We start from the raw sequence: 20,783 nt of genomic DNA on the forward strand, positions 1-20,783 counted from the left end.
CAGGACATCCACCGTTATGCGGCCAAGAAGGTTGGGGGAGGAGAGGATAACATCAGGTGTGGAGTTGGATTTGGGACAGGTGTGCTGGGGGATGGGGGTGAGGTCGCCTTGAAGGGAGGAGAGGAACCGATGCCACCGCCGTAACTGGGCGGCGGAACGACTATGGATGTTGAGGTTGGCGGCGATCATGTAGGAGGAGAAGGTACGGTCAATGTGGGAGAGGAAGTCAAAGGGAATAGGGGCGCTAGGGCAGACATAGATGGTGGCGCAGGTAATGGTAAGGCCGGGGAAGAAGAGACTAAGGATCAGGTGTTCGGTGGGGCCGGGAAGGAGAGGTTGGAGCCGAACGGTGATCTGGCGGTGGTGACCAATGGCAACTCCGCCACGCGCAATTGGGAGGGGGTTATCGGAGCGGTGGAGGAGATAGGGTGAGGTGTGGATGGAGTGGTGGGGTTGTAGGAAGGTTTCATTGAGGAGCAAGGCATCCACGCGGTGGGTGGCAAGGGTGTGCAGGAAGAGACTCTTGTTGGCGGAGAGGGAGCTGATATTGTTGAAAAGGATACGTTGCTGTTGCGCCATGACAGGGATTTAGACGAGGGTGTCAAGACGGGAGAAGGTGGCGTAGATCTTGAGTTGGAATATGGAACGGGCGGCAAGGGAGATGTGCTGGAGGGTGTGGGGGCGCTGAAAGGGATGAACATTTTGAAGGACGATGGTGATGAACCTGATGATGTCCTCAGCAGGGGGGGGGGGGACGAAGGGAATTGCGAGGAGGGGTGGGGGCGTCCAGGGGACGGACAGGGATGGTGAGTTCAGGAGTGGTCGGAGGGGGTCGGGCTTTACACTTTTGGGAGTAGGTGGGATGGGGGAGATTGCAGGTATTGCAGGAAGGAGGGGATTGGAGGTTAGGGCACTGCCTGAGGAAGTGCACTTGCCTACAATGCGGGCAGGTGGGGGCCTCGCGGCACTCAGCTGTGGGGTGCGCATTATAGTGCAGACACCTCTGGCAGCGCAGGGATTGAGGAGGGGAACGGGAGGGGTCAACCTTATAACGCTGGTTAAAAAGGAGGGCACCCTCCTTCAGGGGACGGTCTATGGAGGGAGCGTGCTCAGAAAAAACCTGCATAAGGTGGGTGGGGCCGGCAGCGTTATGGATCCGGCGAACCGCATGCACCTCCAGATGGGGATGGGCCTGAAGCTCCGCCAACACCTCCTCCTCCGTGATCACTGGACTGAGCCGAGTGATCACGGCGGTGAGGGTCGGCAGGCGACGCGAACGTTGGGGTTGGCGGGAGGGAGGTGGCGAGGGAGCAGGGGTGAGAGAGGCATGAGGGCCAAAGCGGGTGACAGGATTGCGGGAGAGGAGGTCTGTGTGGAGGGTAGGGCTAGGGGAGGAGATGAGTACCGAATCATGGCGAGGAGTGAGGAGGGAGATGGGGGCACCAGGATAATTCCGGCGAAGGAAGAGAGTGAGGTTCCGGGCTTCAAGGAAGGAGGGATCCGGACGGGAGAGAAAGTAGCGGTACGAGCAGGGGTTAGAGGAGGAGGAGGAAGGGGCAGGGATGGGCGGGGAGAGATCCATGGCATCAGGGGTGGGGGAAGGGGGACGAGGCGTAGCCTTTTTTGGAGCAGACGAGGCAGGGGTGCCACTGGGGCGCTTGACGGCGGCGGAGGAGATGTGGGGGATGGGAACAACTGGAATGTGGCGGGGAATGGCAGGTTCCAGGGCTGGAGTCGGCGCCGGAGATGGTGACGGTGACGCTGACGGCGAAGGCGACGGCGCCGATGACGATGACGGTGGCGGTGGCGGCGGTGATGGCGAAGGCGACGGGGAGAGCTGGGCATGGACAGTGGCCCGACGGGCCACCACCCTAGCCGGAGCTGCAGTGACAGACTGGGGGAGTGGGGGGAAAGGATCAGATCGAGAGGAGCGGGAGGAAGAAGTTGGAGAGGGGGCGACAAGTGAGGATCCGAAGCTGACTTGCCAGCACACGTTGCAGCAGTCACTCGCCAACGGCAGCGGGGTAAGAAAGGGGTGCAAATACGCCGGTTCTCGTCCGATCACCGACGTTGGGCTTGGATGGGTGGCCGCCTCGCCTGGGAGCACAGGGCGCTGTTGGCTAGAATCTATGTTTCTCGTTTTCGGTGCAGCTCGTCATGTTATTTCCTTCGATTCACATCCCCACAAGCTCCTCAAGTGCCGCAAGTCTGCAAGTCCCGAGACGCTACGCTAGACGCTTTTTTTTTTTTTTTTTTTTTTCTTTATTGTATTTCAATTCCCCATCGGGGCGGGCTGGCAGCAGCATATGCGCTGCTCTTCAGCCGAAAGACATAGAACAAAACAATAGAAGACATTTAAAAACAGCAAAGGAGAGAAGAAGGCGAACATAGATATACAAAAGGGAGAACATCATGGAAGGCAATATACAAAAAAACGGGGTGACTGTAAAATGGAGATAAAAAAAACTGTTTAAAAGTAGCACACACAAAAAGCCACACGCTGCGACGATTAAAAGAACACAAGGCACAGTATGACTGGAGCATGAAGGTGTTGAGGGATGGCATAGCACACTGACGGCGAACCTCAAGGCAGTACACAATTAAAATCACACCTCTGGACGCACACGAGAAATAGCACGAAACACAACACTGACGTGGCACACTGATGATGATCAATACAGAGGATCTGCCAGGTTCAAGGAGATGAGGGAGACCTGAAGAAGGGAGGGAGGGGAAGAGATGGGGGAGGGGAATGGGGGTCGCTCGGAAGAGGGCCAGGTAGGGAGGGATGTGGGAAGGAGAGAGGCAAGTATGGGGTGCAGGGTCTCAGGGGAGGGGGGGATGGAGGAGAATCCGCTCTGGGAGGAGGAGGAAAGAGGAGAAGGGGGCCCTGGGGAGGGGGGGGGGGGAACAAGGCCGGGTTATAGTTGGAAGGAAGGGTATATGTCACGGCGAAGTTCGTCATCCGGGAGGGGGAGGCGTTGGAAATTGCCCTGATGAAGGAGATGGAGGGTGTGGAGGTGGAGAGAGGGAGGGATACAGCGATAGAGGCGCGGCAACGGGCGAGGGGTGGAGAGGAAGGAGGAAACCAGTGGGTGGGGGGGATCAACCCTGCGAACAATGTAAAGGATGCGGAGATGTTGGAGGAACAAGAGGAGGTGGGGGAAGGGGATCAGTTCATACAGGAGCCGTGTGGGGGAAGGAAGGCGGATACGGAAGGCAAGGCGGAGCGCATGGCGTTCAAGGATTTGGAGAGCCTTGTAAAAGCGGGTGGGGGCGGAGATCCAGGCGACGCTGGCATAACAGAGGATAGGACGGATGAGGGATTTGTAGGTGTGGAGGATGGTAGAAGGATGCAATCCCCATGTCCGGCCGGACAGGAGTTTCAGCAGGCGGAGGCGGGAATGGGCTTTCTGCTGGATGGTCAGGAGATGAGGGGTCCAGGTGAGGTGTCGGTCAAGGGTGAGGCCAAGGTATTTCAGGGTGGGGGTGAGTTGGATAGGACGACCATAAAGGGTGAGGTAGAAATCTTGGAGGCGAAAGGAGCGAGTGGTACGGCCTATGATGATTGCCTGGGTTTTGGAGGGGTTCAGACGGAGGAGCCACTGGTTACACCAAGTGGTGAACTGGTTAAGGTGGGTTTGGAGGGTACGTTGAGACCGTTGAAGGGTAGGATAGAGAGCCAGGAAGGCGGTGTCATCAGCATATTGGAGAAGGTGAACTGGTGGGGGTGGCTTGGGCATATCAGCTGTATACAAGAGATAAAGGAGAGGGGAGAGGACAGAACCCTGGGGGACGCCAGCCGTGGGATAAAAGAGACGGGAGTTGGTGTTGTGGAGGGTGACATAGGAAGGACGGTGCGAGAGGAAGGAAGCGACCAGACGGACAAAATTGATAGGCAGGGCGTAGGTTTGGAGTTTAAAGAGGAGACCGGGATGCCATACACGGTCATAGGCATTTTGGAGGTCAAGGGAAACAAAAATGGCGGAGCGACGGGAGTTGAGCTGGAGGGACAGAAGGTGAACAAGGTTGAGGAGTTGGTCGTCAGCAGAGAAGGAGGGTCGGAAGCCACACTGGGTAAGGGGGAGGAGGTGGTGTTGAGCAAGGTGCCGATGGATACGGTGGGAGAGGATGGATTCAAGGACCTTACTGAAGACGGAGGTGAGGCAGATGGGACGATAGGAAGAGGCGGCAGAAGGGGGTTTGTTGGGTTTGAGGAAGAGGAGGACGCGGGAGGTCTTCCACAGGTCCGCTAGACGCTTTTTTTTTTTTTTTTTTTTTACTTTATTGTCATTTTAATGCCTATACAATAAGCAGGCTGGCAGCAGCACACTACGCTGCTCTTCAGCCAAATGCGACAGAAGCACAAGAAACAGGAGAAAAACAGAAAAGTCACAAAATGGTGGGCGATAAAATAGGAGACACAAAGAGACAAACACGGAGCCGTTCACACTTGACGATAAACCACACTTCAAACTGTGGAGACGACGCACAGACACTGAAGAAGACGATGGCACTGGTGAACAACGGAGCGTGACGGGAAACACTGAACACGAAACACGACGGCACACACAAGACACTGATGGCGGCGATCTCCGGCGCGCGAAAGTCCACGTAGCGTGTGCGAGTCCGGGGACCTGCCAAGAGTGGAACAGGGGGGAGGTGGGGGGAGAGGGGAGAATAGGATGCCAACGGCGGGGGAGACGGGGGCAAGAGGGAGAGGTACAGGGGAGGGGAGGCCCGGGGGAGAAGGGGAGAGAAAAGGAGGAGGGAGGAAAAAGGAAGAGAAGGGAGGGAGGGTGCCCGGAGGAGCAAGCACGGGAGGAGGGCGGGAGGATCAAAGTTGGTAGGAGGGGTAGATGGAGGGAAGGAGGGCATCATCAGGGAGGGGGAGCTGGCGGAAGCCACCTTGGGAGAGGGTAAGGAGGGTGGAGAGATGGAGACCGGGTGGGACATGAGAGTACAGGCGCGGCAGCGGGCGGGGGTGGGAGAGGATCGGGGAGACGAGCGGGTGGGGAGGATCGAGTTTACGGGAGGTGTAGAGGATTCGTATCCTTTCGAGGAAGAGGAGGAGGTGAGGGAAGGGGATAAGATCATACAGGATCCGCGTGGGGGAGGGGAGACGGATGCGATAGGCAAGGCGGAGAGCATGGCGTTCAAGGATTTGGAGGGATTTATAAAAGGAAGGGGGGGCGGAGATCCAGGCTGGATGGGCGTAACAGAGGATAGGGCGGATGAGGGACTTATAGGTGTGGAGGATGGTGGAGGGGTCCAGACCCCACGTTCGGCCGGAAAGGAGCTTGAGGAGACGGAGTCGGGAACGTGCCTTGGCTTGGATTGTCTGGAGATGGGGAGTCCAGGAGAGGCGACGGTCGAGGGTGACGCCAAGGTACTTAAGGGTGGGGGTGAGAGCGATGGGACGGCCATAAACGGTGAGATAGAAATCAAGGAGGCGGAAGGAGGGAGTGGTTTTGCCTACAATGATCGCCTGGGTTTTGGAAGGATTGACCTTGAGCAACCACTGGTTGCACCAAGCGGTGAACCGGTCAAGATGGGATTGGAGAAGGTGTTGGGAGCGTCGCAGGGTGGGGGCAAGAGCAAGGAAGGCAGTGTCATCGGCAAACTGGAGAAGGTGGACGGGGGGTGACGGCGGCGGCATGTCCGCCGTGTACAAAAGGTACAGAAGGGGGGAGAGGACGGAGCCTTGGGGCACACCGGCGGAGGGAAAAAAAGTGTAGGAATCTGTGTTATGGATGGTGACATAGGAAGGACGGCGGGAGAGAAAGGAACCGATCAGACGGACGTAGTTAATGGGAAGGGCAAAGGTTTGGAGCTTGAAGAGGAGACCGGAATGCCAGACGCGGTCATAAGCGCGTTCGAGGTCAAGGGAGAGGAAGATGGCGGAGCGACGGGAATTAAGCTGTTCGGAAAGGAGATGAGTGAGGTGAAGGAGAAGATCGTCGGAAGAGAAGGATGGCCGAAAACCACACTGGGTGACGGGAAGGAGGCGGTGCTGGCGGAGATGCTGGTGGATGCGGCGGGTGAGGATAGATTCCAGGACCTTGCTGAAGACCGAGGTAAGGCTGATAGGACGGTAAGAGGAGACGGCGGACGGCGGTTTGCTAGGTTTAAGGAACATGAGGATGCGGGAGGTTTTCCACAGGTCGGGGTAGTAACCGGTGGACAGGACTACATTGTAGAGCCTGGCCAGGGTGGAGAGGAAAGAGACAGGAGCTTCACGAAGGTGACGGTAGGTGGCACGATCGTGACCAGGAGCGGTGTTGCGTTTTGTGCGGAGTGTATCAATGAGATCCTGTATAGTGATAGGGGTATTGAGTTCCGTGTGTGTAATGTTGTCCAAGTACTGGAAACCAGGAGCGAGGGGAGGGACAGAGGTGTCAGTTCGATCGCGGATATCCGGGAAGAGGGAGTAATCGAACTGAGGATCATCGGGGATGGAGAAGACATCGGAGAGGTAGGAGGCAAAGTGATTGGCCTTACTAAGGGCGTCGGGGAAGGGGTGATCATCGTGGAGAAGAGGATAGTAGGGGGAGGGTTTAGTTCCGGTAAGGCGACGGAAGGCCGACCAGAACTTGGACGAGTTGATTGGTAGGGTTTCATTTAAACGGGTGCATGTCTGTCGCCAGTCCCGGCGTTTCTTAGCCGCGAGCAAATTACGAACGTGTCGCTGGAGTTGCCGGTGGCGTCGTAGTGTGTCCGGGCCACGCGTGCGGAGGAAGGCACGGTAGAGACGACGGGATTCACGGAGGAGGAGAACGGCCTGCGGGGGTAAGGTAGGACGGTGGGGGTGGATGGCGACAGTAGGAACGTGGGCCTCCACGGCCTCAGACAAGGTCTGCTGGAGAAAGGAGGCGGCATGGGTGACATCGTCAGGGTGGTGGTAGGTGAGAGGGTGGCTATCGACCTGGGTGGAGAGGGTATCCCGGTAGGCATTCCAGTCGGCTCGGGAATAATCGTGGACATACTTAGGGGGAGGATCAGTACGAGGGTCGGGGCGAGGGCGACGACCGTCCGATACGGTGAGGAGGACAGGGAGATGGTCGCTACCAATAGGTTCCAGGACATCCACCGTTATGCGGCCAAGGAGGTTGGGGGAGGAGAGGATAACATCAGGAGTGGAGTTGGATTCGGGACGGGTGTGCTGGGGGATGGGAATGAGGTCGCCTTGAAGGGAGGAGAGGAACCGATGCCACCGCCGTAACTGGGCGGCGGAACGACTATGGATGTTGAGGTCGGCGGCGATCACGTAGGAGGAGACGGTACGGTCAATGTGGGAGAGGAAGTCGAAGGGAAGAGGGGCGTTAGGGCGGACATAGATGGTGGCGCAGGTAATGGTAAGGCCAGGGAAGAAGAGACTAAGGATCAGGTGTTCGGTGGGGTCGGGAAGGAGAGGTTGGAGCCGAACGGGGATCTGGCGGTGGTGGCCAATGGCAACTCCGCCACGCGCAACTGGGAGGGGATTATCGGAGCGGTGGAGGAGATAGGGGGAGGTGTGGATGGAGTGGTGGGGTTGGAGGAAGGTTTCATTGAGGAGGAAGGCATCCACACGGTGGGTAGCAAGGGTGTGCAGGAAAAGGTTCTTGTTGGCGGGAAGGGAGCGGATATTGTTGAAAAGGATACGATGCTGTCGTGCCATGATAAGGATTTAGACGAGGGTGTCAAGGCGGGAGAAGGTGAAATGGGCCTGGTTATTGGAATAGGTGGCGTACATTTTAAGGTGGAATATGGAACGGGCGGCGAGGGAGATCTGTTGGAGGGTGTGGGGGCGCTGAAAGGGATGGACGTTTTGGAGGACAATGGTGAGGAACCTGATGATGTCCTCAGCAGTGGGAGGGGGACGAAGGGAATTGCCAGGAGGGGTGGGGGCGTCCAGGGGACGGACAGGGACGGTGAGTTCAGGGGTGGTGGGAGGGGGCCGGGCTTTACACTTTTGGGAGTAGGTAGGGTGGGGGAGGCTGCAGGTATTACAGGAGGGAGGGGATTGGAGGTTGGGGCACTGCCGGAGGAAGTGCGCTTGGCGACAATGCGGGCATGTGGGGGCCTCGCGGCACTCGGCTGTTGTGTGTGCATTGTAGCGCAGACATCTCTGGCAGCGCAGGGATTGAGGGGGGGAACGGGAGGGGTCGACTTTGTACCGCTGATTGAAGAGGAGGGCACCCTCCTTCAGGAGACGGTCAATGGAGGGGGCGTCCTCAGAGAACACCCGCATAAGGCGGGTGGGGCCGGTCGCGTGCTTCTCCTCGTTTTTTTTACTTTATTGTCATTTTAATGCCTATACAATAAGCAGGCTGGCAGCAGCACAAGACGCTGCTCTTCAGCCAAATGAGACAGAAGCACAAAAAACAGGAGAAAAACAGAAAAGTCACAAAATGGTGGGCGATAAAATAGGAGACATAGAGAGACAAACACGGAGCCGTTCACACTTGACGATAAACCACACTGCAAACTGTTGAGACGACGCACAGATACTGAAGAAGACGATGGCACTGGTGAACAACGGAGCATGACGGGAAACACTGAACACGAAACATGACGGCACACACAAGACACTGATGGCGGCGATCTCCGGCGCGCGAAAGTCCACGTAGCGTGTGCGAGTCCGGGGACGTGCCAAGAGTGGAACAGGGGGGAGGTGGGGGGAGAGGGGAGAAAAGGATGCCAACGGCGGGGGAGACGGGGGCAAGAGGGAGAGGGACAGGGGAGGGGAGGCCCGGGGGAGAAGGGGAGAGAAAAGGAGGAGGGAGGGAAAAAGGGAGAGAAGGGAGGGAGGGTGCCCGGAGGAGCAAGCACGGGAGGAGGGCGGGAGGATCAAAGTTGGTAGGAGGGGTAGATGGAGGGGAGGAGGGCATCATCAGGTAGGGGGAGCTGGCGGAAGCCACCTTGGGAGAGGGTAAGGAGGGTGGAGAGATGGAGACCGGGTGGGACATGAGAGTACAGGCGCGGCAGCGGGCGGGGGTGGGAGAGGATCGGGGAGACGAGCGGGTGGGGAGGATCGAGTTTACGGGAGGTGTAGAGGATTCGTATCCTTTCGAGGAAGAGGAGGAGGTGAGGGAAGGAGATAAGATCATACAGGATCCGCGTGGGGGAGGGGAGACGGATGCGATAGGCAAGGCGGAGAGCATGGCGTTCAAGGATTTGGAGGGATTTATAAAAGGAAGGGGGGGCGGAGATCCAGGCGGGATGGGCGTAACAGAGGATAGGGCGGATGAGGGACTTATAGGTGTGTAGGATGGTGGAGGGGTCCAGACCCCACGTACGGCCGGAAAGGAGCTTGAGGAGACGGAGTCGGGAACGTGCCTTGGCTTGGATTGTCTGGAGATGGGGAGTCCAGGAGAGGCGACGGTCGAGGGTGACGCCAAGGTACTTAAGGGTGGGGGTGAGAGCGATAGGACGGCCATAAACGGTGAGATAGAAATCAAGGAGGCGGAAGGAAGGGGTGGTTTTGCCTACAATGATCGCCTGGGTTTTGGAGGGATTGACCTTAAGCAACCACTGGTTGCACCAAGCAGTGAAGCGGTCAAGATGGGATTGGAGAAGGCGTTGGGAGCGTTGTAGGGTGGGGGCAAGAGCAAGGAAGGCAGAGTCATCGGCAAACTGGAGAAGGTGGACGGGGGGTGACGGCGGCGGCATGTCCGCCGTGTACAAAAGGTACAGAAGGGGGGAGAGGACGGAGCCTTGGGGCACACCGGCGGAGGGAAAAAAAGTGTAGGAATCTGTGTTATGGATGGTGACATAGGAAGGACGGCGGGAGAGAAAGGAACCGATCAGACGGACGTAGTTAATGGGAAGGGCAAAGGTTTGGAGCTTGAAGAGGAGACCGGAATGCCAGACATGGTCATAAGCGCGTTCGAGGTCAAGGGAGAGGAAGATGGCGGAGCGACGGGAATTAAGCTGTTCGGAGAGGAGATGAGTGAGGTGAAGGAGAAGATCGTCGGAAGAGAAGGATGGCCGAAAGCCACACTGGGTGACGGGAAGGAGGCGGTGCTGGCGGAGATGCTGATGGATGCGGCGGGTGAGGATAGATTCCAGGACCTTGCTGAAGACCGAGGTAAGGCTGATAGGACGGTAAGAGGAGACGGCGGACGGCGGTTTGCTAGGTTTAAGGAACATGAGGATGCGGGAGGTTTTCCACAGGTCGGGGTAGTAACCGGTGGACAGGACTACATTGTAGAGCCTGGCCAGGGTGGAGAGGAAAGAGACAGGAGCTTCACGAAGGTGACGGTAGGTGGCACGATCGTGACCAGGAGCGGTGTTGCGTTTTGTGCGGAGTGTATCAATGAGATCCTGTGTAGTGATAGGGGTATTGAGTTCCGTGTGTGTAATGTTGTCCAAGTACTGGAAACCAGGAGCGAGGGGAGGGACAGAGGTGTCAGTTCGATCGCGGATATCCGGGAAGAGGGAGTAATCGAACTGAGGATCATCGGGGATGGAGAAAACATCGGAGAGGTAGGAGGCAAAGTGATTGGCCTTACTAAGGGCGTCAGGGAAGGGGTGATCATCGTGGAGAAGAGGATAGTAGGGGGAGGGTTTAGTTCCGGTAAGGCGACGGAAGGCCGACCAGAACTTGGACGAGTTGATTGGTAGGGTTTCATTCAAACGGGTGCATGTCTGTCGCCAGTCCCGGCGTTTCTTAGCCGCGAGCAAATTACGAACGTGTCGCTGGAGTTGCCGGTGGCGTCGTAGTGTGTCCGGGTCACGCGTGCGGAGGAAGGCACGGTAGAGACGACGGGATTCACGGAGGAGGAGAACGGCCTGCGGGGGTAAGGTAGGACGGTGGGGGTGGATGGCGACAGTAGGAACGTGGGCCTCCACGGCCTCAGACAAGGTCTGCTGGAGAAAGGAGGCGGCATGGGTGACATCGTCAGGGTGGTGGTAGGTGAGAGGGTGGCTATCGACCTGGGTGGAGAGGGTATCCCGGTAGGCATTCCAGTCGGCTCGGGAATAATCGTGGACATACTTAGGGGGAGGATCAGTACGAGGGTCGGGGCGAGGGCGACGACCGTCCGATACGGTGAGGAGGACAGGGAGATGGTCGCTACCAATAGGTTCCAGGACAGCCACCGTTATGCGGCCAAGGAGGTTGGGGGAGGAGAGGATAACATCAGGAGTGGAGTTGGATTCGGGACGGGTGTGCTGGGGGATGGGAATGAGGTCGCCTTGAAGGGAGGAGAGGAACCGATGCCACCGCCGTAACTGGGCGGCGGAACGACTATGGATGTTGAGGTCGGCGGCGATCACGTAGGAGGAGAAGGTACGGTCAATGTGGGAGAGGAAGTCGAAGGGAAGAGGGGCGTTAGGGCGGACATAGATGGTGGCGCAGGTAATGGTAAGGCCAGGGAAGAAGAGACTAAGGATCAGGTGTTCGGTGGGGTCGGGAAGGAGAGGTTGGAGCCGAACGGGGATCTGGCGGTGGTGGCCAATGGCAACTCCGCCACGCGCAACTGGGAGGGGATTATCGGAGCGGTGGAGGAGATAGGGGGAGGTGTGGATGGAGTGGTGGGGTTGGAGGAAGGTTTCATTGAGGAGGAAGGCATCCACACGGTGGGTAGCAAGGGTGTGCAGGAAAAGGTTCTTGTTGGCGGGAAGGGAGCGGATATTGTTGAAAAGGATACGATGCTGTCGTGCCATGATAAGGATTTAGACGAGGGTGTCAAGGCGGGAGAAGGTGAAATGGGCCTGGTTATTGGAATAGGTGGCGTACATTTTAAGGTGGAATATGGAACGGGCGGCGAGGGAGATCTGTTGGAGGGTGTGGGGGCGCTGAAAGGGATGGACGTTTTGGAGGACAATGGTGAGGAACCTGATGATGTCCTCAGCAGTGGGAGGGGGACGAAGGGAATTGCCAGGAGGGGTGGGGGCGTCCAGGGGACGGACAGGGACGGTGAGTTCAGGGGTGGTGGGAGGGGGCCGGGCTTTACACTTTTGGGAGTAGGTAGGGTGGGGGAGGCTGCAGGTATTACAGGAGGGAGGGGATTGGAGGTTGGGGCACTGCCGGAGGAAGTGCGCTTGGCGACAATGCGGGCATGTGGGGGCCTCGCGGCACTCGGCTGTTGTGTGTGCATTATAGCGCAGACATCTCTGGCAGCGCAGGGATTGAGGGGGGCAACGGGAGGGGTCGACTTTGTACCGCTGATTGAAGAGGAGGGCACCCTCCTTCAGGAGACGGTCAATGGAGGGGGCGTCCTCAGAGAACACCCGCATAAGGCGGGTGGGGCCGGTCGCGTTAAAAATGCGGCGGACTGCCCGCACCTCCAGGGTGGGATGGGCCTTCAGCTCCGCCAACACCTCCTCCTCCGTGATCGACGGACTAAGCCGAGTGATCACGGCGGTGAGGGTCGGCGGGCGACGCGGGGGTTGGGGTTGGCGGGTAGGAGATGGGGAGGGAGCAGGGGTGAGGGAGGCGTTAGGGCCAAAACGGGTGATGGGGAGGCGGGAGAGGATGTCAGTATGGAGGGTTGGGCTGGGGGAGGAGATGAGAACGGAATCCCGTCTGGGAGTAAGGAGAGAGATGGGGGCGCCAGGGAAATGTTGGCGGAGGAGGAGGGAGAGATTCCGGGCCTCGAGGAATGAAGGATCGGGACGGGACAGGAGATATTTGTAGAGACCGGGTGGGGAGGAGGAGGAGGAGGAGGAGGAGGAGGAGGAGGAGGAGGGAGCGGGGCCTGGTGGGGAGACGTCCATGGCATTTTGGGGTGGGGATGGGGGGCGGGGTGGAGCCTTTTTATGAGCAGAGGGAGTGGGGGCGGCACTAGGGCGTTTGACAGCGGCAGATGGGCGGGTGGTGACAAGAGGGACGGGAACAATGGGGAGGTGGTGGGAAGGGGCAGGTCCCGGCACGGATGCAGCAGGCGGCGCCGGAGATAATGACTGTGATGGTGCTGGCGAAGGTGGCAGTGACGGCGACGGTGAAGGCGATGAAGATGGCGGTGGTGGTGGTGGCGGCGGTGACGGCGATGGCGACGGGGAGAGCTGGGCGTGGGCAGTGGCCCGACGGGCCACCACCCGAGCCGGAGCGGCAGTGACAGGCTGGGGGAGGGGGGGGAAGGGATCAGAACGAGAGGAAGAGGCGGGAGAGGGGGCGACAAAAAGCGAGGGCGAAGGGATAGAGAGGAGGGGAGGGATGGAAGGAGGGGGGTGGGACTGGGCACACCAAGTGATAGTGGTGGAGGCGGCGGAAGGGGACGTATACACGATGGCGGTGGTGGTGGTTGTGACGGTGGTGGTGGGGGCAGACATGACGACAAGGAGAAGAAAGAAAAAACACAGCACTAAAAGGACAGGACACACACTGGGGGACGACGGACGGCGACGGCGACGGCGAACGGCGACGGCGAACGGCGAACGGCGACGGCGACGGCGACGGCGAGAGGCAGGAACGCTGCTGCCGCGGACGGGGCCGGGGCGGCTGCGGCTACTGCTACTGCTGCTGCTGCTGCTGCTGCTGCTGCTGCCGCTGCTGCCTGGACTGCTGCTGGCTGGACTGCTGCTGGCGGGACTGCTGCTGGCACCGGAGGGCTGCTGGCTGGCTGGCTGGCTGGCTGGCTGGCTGGCTGGCTGGCTGGCTGGCTGGCTGGCGGCGGGACCACTGCTGCAGGCCGGGACCGGGAACTGCTGCTGCTGCTGCTGCTGCTGCTGCTGCTGGGCTGGGCTGGGCTGGGCTGGGCTGGGCTGGGCTGGGCTGGCTGGCTGGCTGGCACCTGTAAACCCTAACACTTCGATTAGCGCGAAAGATTGCACCATCGAAGGGCGGTAACCTTGCGGTGTACCGCCGGAGATGCTTCTCCTCGGCCACAGGCGAATATTTGTAATGCGTCGCGCTATCGTAGTGGAACGAGAACTCTTGACGTTGTCGCATTCGGCGAAGAGCATGGTGCCGTGAATGTACTTGCTTCCTTAGAAACGCGCTGTTGGCCGTCGAGTTAGCAGGCAGACAGGCACAATAACGGCCTTCTGCAGAAAGCGATGCATTTTTCGTGCGGAAGACATCGCGACTCGCGGCGCCGGCCGTTGCTGGGGTTAAGTTACTGCACCCTCCGGGAGATGGCGGGCCATGTCGGGGTTACCGCCTTCGAGCCACCCTCTCCGCCTGAAAGTCGCCCTCTTTCTCGGCCGGTGTCAAAACGGCAAATGAGATTTGCTGAATGACTGTTTCTTCCAGCCACAGTGCAAGCCACAAAATCAATTATTTCTCTTACCTTTGCTCCCTCCGTGGGAGCCCATAGTGCTAGGAAATACGGCAGCATTGTCAATCGCCCTTGTCTGTCGCTGAGCAACCGAAGGACCAAGCTCAGACTATCAGATGTTCTAAGGAAGCTGTATGCACTCGTGGGTGTTGTACACGAGGGACAAACATCACGTCAGCAGGCTCTTAAGGAAAGGCAATAATCAGCAAAAAACTGCAACTTACCCCATTGGACGCTGATGGAACAGAAGACACTTGAAGGTAAGGTAACACTTCTTTTTTTTTCTGTTCATCTCGAGCACGATCTGGAAAGCTCGGACGAAATTTGTGTTCTCTTTAATTCAGAATGTGGAGATATTTCCTTCACGCATATGAAAGTATAATGCTTCATTATTTAAGCTAGATGGAAAAGTTTAGGGGAAGTAATTAATTCGTTTAGGCTGCACCACTACTAGGTAGCACTGTCAAAACAATGCCATTGCCATCTGATGGCAACACAGCTTGCTGCAGATTAATTTTGCGGCATTTCATAAATGATTAATATCTTATGACTATGGTGACGCTATGAGTAGTTTTATATGTGCAAACATTTGAAACTGCTGCAGGCATTACATTCACCCCTCTCTGCCTCTTTGCTTGGACATGGAGTAAGTAAGGATAAATTAAATTGCTTGTTTTTGAAGTAGTAACAGTTCTGAAGTGTAAAGAAATGATATTAAACAATACAGTGTACATTTTTTTTTTTCCGAATGTAGTGATTCAACAACGAATTTATTTATTTATTCCTACCTACCTCTGCAATTAGTGTACGTGAGTATTTCATTGGAACTGTTGCAATCGAAACCGAGCTTAATAATTTCATGCGGCCGTTTTCAGTCAGTCCTCCTCGTGCTTTAATTGCTCATTTCCAAGCGTTATTTTAGGTTGCCTGCAAAGTTGTCAGATGAAACACAACCACTGCGACGAAAGGCCATTCCTTGGAGCAGGTAGACGTCAACTGCGGCGGGAAACTGTCGTGGCCAGGAAGATATTCACTGTGTGTGGAAGTTAAGTGAGGATCCGAAGCTGACTTGCCAGCACACGTTGCAGCAGTCACTCGCCAACGGCAGCGGGGTAAGAAAGGGGTGCAAATACGCCGGTTCTCGTCCGATCACCGACGTTGGGCTTGGATGGGTGGCCGCCTCGCCTGGGAGCACAGGGCGCTGTTGGCTAGAATCTATGTTTCTCGTTTTCGGTGCAGCTCGTCATGTTATTTCCTTCGATTCACATCCCCACAAGCTCCTCAAGTGCCGCAAGTCTGCAAGTCCCGAGACGCTACGCTAGACGCTTGCTTCCGGCCCCTCATGTACCATGCCACCGGCGCCAAAGCGTTCGGCTGGCCGATGGCCCCTGTACGCCCGCTCGCGCCACAGCAGTCACTGTGCTTGCAGGGAATGTCGCGCCGCCGAATAACGTTTGGCGCGCAATCCGTTTATGGACAGAGAATGCTAAAAGGGGCCGTTCGACCGTTAATACGGAAATCGTAGCCAAGTTGGATGGCCTGAGCCATCTCGCGGCTGCCGCTGCTATTACGAGCGCGCGTGCCACGCGGTTGAAGAGCAGTGCGCTGGCTCTGGCTTTCGACGCCGTTTCCTAGTGTGTTTTGTCGCTTCTAGTGGAGGCATCATCGGTTATGAGAAGCTGGTAAATTACTCACAGTCAGTACTTATCGTCCAACACGAGGAGAGGCTTTGATTGTAACGGAGATTAGCACCGGGACAGCGCGAACGCAGTCCCGACTACCAAAAATTATGCGCCCGAGTTACTCGCATTTGGAGTAATCGCGGGGGTCAGCTCGACCGAAGTGCAATGGACAAGCCTCACCCCGGAGGAACCGCCTTCATGATCACGGTATCCTCTACGCCAGGTAAGTATGCTTCTCCTCGGCCACAGGCGAATATTTGTAATGCGTCGCGCTATCGTAGTGGAACGAGAACTCTTGACGTTGTCGCATTCGGCGAAGAGCATGGTGCCGTGAATGTACTTGCTTCCTTAGAAACGCGCTGTTGGCCGTCGAGTTAGCAGGCAGACAGGCACAATAACGGCCTTCTGCAGAAAGCGATGCATTTTTCGTGCGGAAGACATCGCGACTCGCGGCGCCGGCCGTTGCTGGGGTTAAGTTACTGCACCCTCCGGGAGATGGCGGGCCATGTCGGGGTTACCGCCTTCGAGCCACCCTCTCCGCCTGAAAGTCGCCCTCTTTCTCGGCCGGTGTCAAAACGGCAAATGAGATTTGCTGAATGACTGTTTCTTCCAGCCACAGTGCAAGCCACAAAATCAATTATTTCTCTTACCTTTGCTCCCTCCGTGGGAGCCCATAGTGCTAGGAAATACGGCAGCATTGTCAATCGCCCTTGTCTGTCGCTGAGCAACCGAAGGACCAAGCTCAGACTATCAGATGTTCTAAGGAAGCTGTATGCACTCGTGGGTGTTGTACACGAGGGACAAACATCACGTCAGCAGGCTCTTAAGGAAAGGCAATAATCAGCAAAAAACTGCAACTTACCCCATTGGACGCTGATGGAACAGAAGACACTTGAAGGTAAGGTAACACTTCTTTTTTTTTCTGTTCATCTCGAGCACGATCTGGAAAGCTCGGACGAAATTTGTGTTCTCTTTAATTCAGAATGTGGAGATATTTCCTTCACGCATATGAAAGTATAATGCTTCATTATTTAAGCTAGATGGAAAAGTTTAGGGGAAGTAATTAATTCGTTTAGGCTGCACCACTACTAGGTAGCACTGTCAAAACAATGCCATTGCCATCTGATGGCAACACAGCTTGCTGCAGATTAATTTTGCGGCATTTCATAAATGATTAATATCTTATGACTATGGTGACGCTATGAGTAGTTTTATATGTGCAAACATTTGAAACTGCTGCAGGCATTACATTCACCCCTCTCTGCCTCTTTGCTTGGACATGGAGTAAGTAAGGATAAATTAAATTGCTTGTTTTTGAAGTAGTAACAGTTCTGAAGTGTAAAGAAATGATATTAAACAATACAGTGTACATTTTTTTTTTTCCGAATGTAGTGATTCAACAACGAATTTATTTATTTATTCCTACCTACCTCTGCAATTAGTGTACGTGAGTATTTCATTGGAACTGTTGCAATCGAAACCGAGCTTAATAATTTCATGCGGCCGTTTTCAGTCAGTCCTCCTCGTGCTTTAATTGCTCATTTCCAAGCGTTATTTTAGGTTGCCTGCAAAGTTGTCAGATGAAACACAACCACTGCGACGAAAGGCCATTCCTTGGAGCAGGTAGACGTCAACTGCGGCGGGAAACTGTCGTGGCCAGGAAGATATTCACTGTGTGTGGAAGTTAAGTGAGGATCCGAAGCTGACTTGCCAGCACACGTTGCAGCAGTCACTCGCCAACGGCAGCGGGGTAAGAAAGGGGTGCAAATACGCCGGTTCTCGTCCGATCACCGACGTTGGGCTTGGATGGGTGGCCGCCTCGCCTGGGAGCACAGGGCGCTGTTGGCTAGAATCTATGTTTCTCGTTTTCGGTGCAGCTCGTCATGTTATTTCCTTCGATTCACATCCCCACAAGCTCCTCAAGTGCCGCAAGTCTGCAAGTCCCGAGACGCTACGCTAGACGCTTGCTTCCGGCCCCTCATGTACCATGCCACCGGCGCCAAAGCGTTCGGCTGGCCGATGGCCCCTGTACGCCCGCTCGCGCCACAGCAGTCACTGTGCTTGCAGGGAATGTCGCGCCGCCGAATAACGTTTGGCGCGCAATCCGTTTATGGACAGAGAATGCTAAAAGGGGCCGTTCGACCGTTAATACGGAAATCGTAGCCAAGTTGGATGGCCTGAGCCATCTCGCGGCTGCCGCTGCTATTACGAGCGCGCGTGCCACGCGGTTGAAGAGCAGTGCGCTGGCTCTGGCTTTCGACGCCGTTTCCTAGTGTGTTTTGTCGCTTCTAGTGGAGGCATCATCGGTTATGAGAAGCTGGTAAATTACTCACAGTCAGTACTTATCGTCCAACACGAGGAGAGGCTTTGATTGTAACGGAGATTAGCACCGGGACAGCGCGAACGCAGTCCCGACTACCAAAAATTATGCGCCCGAGTTACTCGCATTTGGAGTAATCGCGGGGGTCAGCTCGACCGAAGTGCAATGGACAAGCCTCACCCCGGAGGAACCGCCTTCATGATCACGGTATCCTCTACGCCAGGTAAGTATGCTTCTCCTCGGCCACAGGCGAATATTTGTAATGCGTCGCGCTATCGTAGTGGAACGAGAACTCTTGACGTTGTCGCATTCGGCGAAGAGCATGGTGCCGTGAATGTACTTGCTTCCTTAGAAACGCGCTGTTGGCCGTCGAGTTAGCAGGCAGACAGGCACAATAACGGCCTTCTGCAGAAAGCGATGCATTTTTCGTGCGGAAGACATCGCGACTCGCGGCGCCGGCCGTTGCTGGGGTTAAGTTACTGCACCCTCCGGGAGATGGCGGGCCATGTCGGGGTTACCGCCTTCGAGCCACCCTCTCCGCCTGAAAGTCGCCCTCTTTCTCGGCCGGTGTCAAAACGGCAAATGAGATTTGCTGAATGACTGTTTCTTCCAGCCACAGTGCAAGCCACAAAATCAATTATTTCTCTTACCTTTGCTCCCTCCGTGGGAGCCCATAGTGCTAGGAAATACGGCAGCATTGTCAATCGCCCTTGTCTGTCGCTGAGCAACCGAAGGACCAAGCTCAGACTATCAGATGTTCTAAGGAAGCTGTATGCACTCGTGGGTGTTGTACACGAGGGACAAACATCACGTCAGCAGGCTCTTAAGGAAAGGCAATAATCAGCAAAAAACTGCAACTTACCCCATTGGACGCTGATGGAACAGAAGACACTTGAAGGTAAGGTAACACTTCTTTTTTTTTCTGTTCATCTCGAGCACGATCTGGAAAGCTCGGACGAAATTTGTGTTCTCTTTAATTCAGAATGTGGAGATATTTCCTTCACGCATATGAAAGTATAATGCTTCATTATTTAAGCTAGATGGAAAAGTTTAGGGGAAGTAATTAATTCGTTTAGGCTGCACCACTACTAGGTAGCACTGTCAAAACAATGCCATTGCCATCTGATGGCAACACAGCTTGCTGCAGATTAATTTTGCGGCATTTCATAAATGATTAATATCTTATGACTATGGTGACGCTATGAGTAGTTTTATATGTGCAAACATTTGAAACTGCTGCAGGCATTACATTCACCCCTCTCTGCCTCTTTGCTTGGACATGGAGTAAGTAAGGATAAATTAAATTGCTTGTTTTTGAAGTAGTAACAGTTCTGAAGTGTAAAGAAATGATATTAAACAATACAGTGTACATTTTTTTTTTTCCGAATGTAGTGATTCAACAACGAATTTATTTATTTATTCCTACCTACCTCTGCAATTAGTGTACGTGAGTATTTCATTGGAACTGTTGCAATCGAAACCGAGCTTAATAATTTCATGCGGCCGTTTTCAGTCAGTCCTCCTCGTGCTTTAATTGCTCATTTCCAAGCGTTATTTTAGGTTGCCTGCAAAGTTGTCAGATGAAACACAACCACTGCGACGAAAGGCCATTCCTTGGAGCAGGTAGACGTCAACTGCGGCGGGAAACTGTCGTGGCCAGGAAGATATTCACTGTGTGTGGAAGTTAAGTGAGGATCCGAAGCTGACTTGCCAGCACACGTTGCAGCAGTCACTCGCCAACGGCAGCGGGGTAAGAAAGGGGTGCAAATACGCCGGTTCTCGTCCGATCACCGACGTTGGGCTTGGATGGGTGGCCGCCTCGCCTGGGAGCACAGGGCGCTGTTGGCTAGAATCTATGTTTCTCGTTTTCGGTGCAGCTCGTCATGTTATTTCCTTCGATTCACATCCCCACAAGCTCCTCAAGTGCCGCAAGTCTGCAAGTCCCGAGACGCTACGCTAGACGCTTGCTTCCGGCCCCTCATGTACCATGCCACCGGCGCCAAAGCGTTCGGCTGGCCGATGGCCCCTGTACGCCCGCTCGCGCCACAGCAGTCACTGTGCTTGCAGGGAATGTCGCGCCGCCGAATAACGTTTGGCGCGCAATCCGTTTATGGACAGAGAATGCTAAAAGGGGCCGTTCGACCGTTAATACGGAAATCGTAGCCAAGTTGGATGGCCTGAGCCATCTCGCGGCTGCCGCTGCTATTACGAGCGCGCGTGCCACGCGGTTGAAGAGCAGTGCGCTGGCTCTGGCTTTCGACGCCGTTTCCTAGTGTGTTTTGTCGCTTCTAGTGGAGGCATCATCGGTTATGAGAAGCTGGTAAATTACTCACAGTCAGTACTTATCGTCCAACACGAGGAGAGGCTTTGATTGTAACGGAGATTAGCACCGGGACAGCGCGAACGCAGTCCCGACTACCAAAAATTATGCGCCCGAGTTACTCGCATTTGGAGTAATCGCGGGGGTCAGCTCGACCGAAGTGCAATGGACAAGCCTCACCCCGGAGGAACCGCCTTCATGATCACGGTATCCTCTACGCCAGGTAAGTATGCTTCTCCTCGGCCACAGGCGAATAT

The 20,783-nt window shown here is 55.7% G+C and overlaps 3 non-coding genes across 3 annotated transcripts; all 3 read right to left on the reverse strand.

The window, feature by feature from the left end:
- Positions 1-15,955: 15,955 nt before the first annotated feature.
- On the reverse strand, positions 15,956-16,117 carry LOC124717791. Its single transcript, XR_007005814.1, has one exon. It is a non-coding gene; the product is annotated as a U1 spliceosomal RNA (small nuclear RNA).
- Positions 16,118-18,275: 2,158 nt separating this feature from the next.
- On the reverse strand, positions 18,276-18,437 carry LOC124717802. The gene has a single exon (XR_007005815.1). It is a non-coding gene; the product is annotated as a U1 spliceosomal RNA (small nuclear RNA).
- A 2,158-nt stretch (positions 18,438-20,595) lies between these two features.
- LOC124717813 lies at positions 20,596-20,757 on the reverse strand. The gene has a single exon (XR_007005816.1). It is a non-coding gene; the product is annotated as a U1 spliceosomal RNA (small nuclear RNA).
- Between the last annotated feature and the right edge of the window lie 26 nt (positions 20,758-20,783).

The sequence above is a fragment of the Schistocerca piceifrons genome, chromosome 1 (assembly GCF_021461385.2).
Source record: "Schistocerca piceifrons isolate TAMUIC-IGC-003096 chromosome 1, iqSchPice1.1, whole genome shotgun sequence".
Taxonomy (NCBI): domain Eukaryota; kingdom Metazoa; phylum Arthropoda; class Insecta; order Orthoptera; family Acrididae; genus Schistocerca; species Schistocerca piceifrons.